Genomic DNA, 3,867 nt, shown 5'->3' on the forward strand with positions numbered 1-3,867 from the left:
TTGCTTTTCTGAATGTCTGATACACTCAACGAATTAAAATACTCTTATAAAGAGCAGCTTTATAATAATTACTAGAAACATATTCTACCAAAGACACTTTAGAACCAAATCTTAGGAATCTTCCGGGAAGAGAGTAACACTGATTCCTGGATCATCATCACTTTCAAGTTTTTCATCATTTTCTTCAGTAACACATTTGCCACTTGCTTTTTCTCGGTTTCTTTTTTTCTTATGAGAATATGAATTATTTTTCTCGATGATTTTCTCTTTGGGATGTAAGTCAGTAATAGTTTCCCTTTCCAAAGCACATTGTAGGCAGCTGTAAAACCTCTCAATTCTCTTCTTGCTTTCCTCCATTTTTTGATTTGCTATCTTTAATAAGAAGTCGGTATATTCCTTCCTCTGTCACCATCAGTTTTCCCTTATGGCTTAATGGAACTTCCAAGCCATGTGTGCTCCGGACAGCCAACATAGTCTTTCCTCTCTTTCCCACTGTTATGCCAGAGTTCCTGAAACCAGAATCTATCTCCACCGAATGCAGAAGCTGTGCATCCTGCAACTGTCCACACTGCACATGAAGAACAAGGGGTTCAAATTTCAAAACGGCATCTCCATTTGCTTTTTTCAGAGCTATAATCACATCATCTTTTACACAAGGTGTGTGTGTAACTAACAGCCAGCAACAGTTTTGTTTCTGAACCTCAAAGCCATTTATACTCCCATACAGGAGGAGGGTGCAGCCAGTGCAGGAACTGGTGGCAAAATACTGTTCTCGCGCATTGAGGAGCTGCACAAGCTCAGCCACACCCTCGTCCACACTGCCCTTCCGGCTGAGGTCCACTTTGTTCAGACTCTGCGCTTTCCATCTCCTGAACTCCGCGCTACGATCCATGCGAGGAGGGATTTGGGGTCTGCAAATTACGTTAGCCTTCGCCTCCCCTTGGGGCAGCCGTACTGGAGCGAGCGGTGCTGGTGAGGAGCCTTTCTAATCATCAGTCTGGGCAATTAGCTGACCCTTTGACTGTAATCCTTCAGTTCTTAGAAATATTCCTAAATTCATCCTTTATAATTTCCTTTTCTTCATTTTCTCTGCTTATCATTTCTGGAACATTCACTTATCTGATGTTGTATATTTTGATCAATCATCTGTAATTCTTACCCTTTTCTCTCCTGATTTTCACCTCTTGGCTTTTTATTGTTTTCTCAGAGATTTTTTTTTTTACAAGTGTTTCCTAGTTTTCACTAATAATCTATTTCCCCATTCCTGTTCTCTTTCTCTTTGTAGAATAGTAACCTTTTCATTACTTAACAAAAATTTTAGTAGAAGTTCGAAGAGATTAGATACAGTAGGTTTTCAATTTGACAGGCACAACCAGAAGTCTATATTGGTTTCTAGTATAAATTGCCTATGTTTTTTTCTCTTTTAAAATTTTGATGTTCTGCACCTGAAACTAATATAATATTGGATGTCTACTGGAATTTTAAAAAAGAAAAATTATTAAAATATAAAATAAATAAAATTTTAGATTCTGACAGTAATGATGTCAGAAGTTTGCCTATTATACTAATTTTTAAAACAAATCATTTTTGTTGTATCTACCCATTCAATTGTTCTTTTCTCTTTTCTGATTTATAATTTCTGTTGTCTCTGAATTTCACCCTCTTGCTTTTCTTAGAAACAAAAAAATAAAAATAACCCTAAGTTTAAAATAGATTAGTTATTTTTACAGCTATTCTTGTTTATTAGAAACATATTTAAGACCTTAAAAATTAAGCTTAGCATAGTACTAATAATTCATTATAAATTTTTATATATAGCCTCCTCATTTGTAATAAAATTTTCTAAAATTGAAGAGTTGATTTCCTCTTTGGCCAAAGAGTTAATTAGGATAGTGTTTTTAATTTTCAATATCTGGAAATTTTTCTTTCTTTTGACATTTCATATTAAATTATCCTTTGATGATATTTTCTTTCCAAAATGTGGTTTACATAATTATTGCTTTTCAAATTTTAATGAGGTCTTTTTCTTGGTATTGCAGTCAGTGAACAGTGCTATTTAGCTAATCCAATTTCTAGCCCCTTCCCTTGCCACATCCAGCTGCAGGGGGCCATATGACATGTTTCCAAAGTGGCAAGCTGTTGTATTTCCTGGTATGAATTTTACTTTCATGAAAAAACCCATCCATCTTTTTTTTCTATTTGCCTTGAACATAGATGTTATACTGCCAATAGCAACGGCAGACATATTAAAACTCTGAAGGAAAGGCTAAAAAAAAATCACAGAAGAAATCTATTATAAGTCTTGAGCTTTTGAACCAGCATTAATTACTTTTTTCATCTGGACTTTTTACTGTGTGAGAGAGAAAAGAACAAAACAAAATAAAAACTAAACCAAAAAATTTTTGAGCCTCTATAGGCATATTTTAAGTTACTTGAAATAATTCTATGCTAATACAGACCTAACATATGATGACTATTTATAAATGTTTCATAGGCACTTTAAAAAAGATATTGTCTATCATATTTCAAAATATTAAAATAATACTTTCATAGCTATTAAATCAACATTAGAAATAGTATAAATTATCAGTTATGGTATTATTTAATTTTACCTATACTAAATTCTACCTATAATTACCTATAATTTTACCTATACTAATCAGTCAAATGAGAAGAAATTTTAAAGTCTGCCCTGAATATTACATTTCTTAATATATCTTCATATATTTCTTTTTTTATATATTTACCTGGTTCTTGTACATTTAATTGTATTAATTGGCACATAAATGTTTTTGACATTTCTACTACTATTGCTCATTATTTCCATTATCTGTTTAATTTCTTATTAATGCTTTCTTATTAAAATTTGCTATATTGATATTAACCTTGTGGCCCCATTTGTTCCATTTATTTTTCCCACCCTTTTGGTTTTAATCGTTATCTCCTTTTTACTTTTATTTATGTGTTGATTAGCTAGTGCAAGCACATGGCACACAGTTCAAAAGGATCAGAACAGTGTGTGGTAAAAAGTAAACCTCCTTTCACCTCTGCCCCAGTCATGTATCGCCCTGTAGCAGCTTCTAGTGAATCCTTATAGAGATATTCTATAAATATAGAAGAAAATGCATCATACATGTAATTTTTACAGAAATACTATCAAAATACACATACTTTTATTTACCTTGCCTATCACTCAACTCGACCTTCCTTCCATAGGAAGTCTATTTCATTGTTTTAAATAACTATATACTCTTCTACTATATATGTCCCATAAATTTATCAAGCCTCTATTATGAATATGTATACTTTGTAGCTAGCATAAAAATGGAATTTGATTTTTGACTATAGAGAGCAAACTATATTTCTAGTTTGAGATTTGTTCTTGGCTCAAAGTAACAGAAATCTCTGGCATTAAAGATATGAAAATGTGTTATCTCACGTATTTGGAAACCTAGGTGATGTAATCAGTGGCTCAATTATATCATTAAGGACCCATGACCACTCCACCTCCCCAGTATTCCATCCTTGTAGTGACTTTACCTTAAACCTTGTTCTCATTATCATTTCAAGATGGTTTAGAACAATGACTAATTTCTTCCTTTCAACGGAATAGGCCCAACTTAGACCATGTGTCCACTCACAGACAAATAAGAGCTTGGAGGGCAACTCTGTGCACTGGTTAGGTTAAACTACCCAGGATTATCTATCCTCAAGGGAGGGGGAAAATGTGGAAGAATTAATATCATTAAAATGGCCATACTACCCAAAGCAATTTATAGATTCAATGCAATTTTTATTAAAATACCAACAGCATATTTCACAGACCTAGAACAAACACTTCAAAAATTTATATGGAACCAAAAATGA

The 3,867-nt window shown here is 33.1% G+C and overlaps 1 pseudogene across 1 annotated transcript; it reads right to left on the reverse strand.

The window, feature by feature from the left end:
• Window positions 1-287: 287 nt before the first annotated feature.
• On the reverse strand, window positions 288-892 carry LOC308553018 (tRNA wybutosine-synthesizing protein 3 homolog pseudogene; annotated as a pseudogene). The gene has a single exon. The product of its transcript is annotated as a tRNA wybutosine-synthesizing protein 3 homolog pseudogene (transcript).
• Window positions 893-3,867: the final 2,975 nt, after the last annotated feature.

Source organism: Miniopterus schreibersii (assembly GCF_964146895.1).
Source record: "Miniopterus schreibersii genome assembly, chromosome: 2".
NCBI classification, from domain to species: Eukaryota; Metazoa; Chordata; class Mammalia; order Chiroptera; family Miniopteridae; genus Miniopterus; species Miniopterus schreibersii.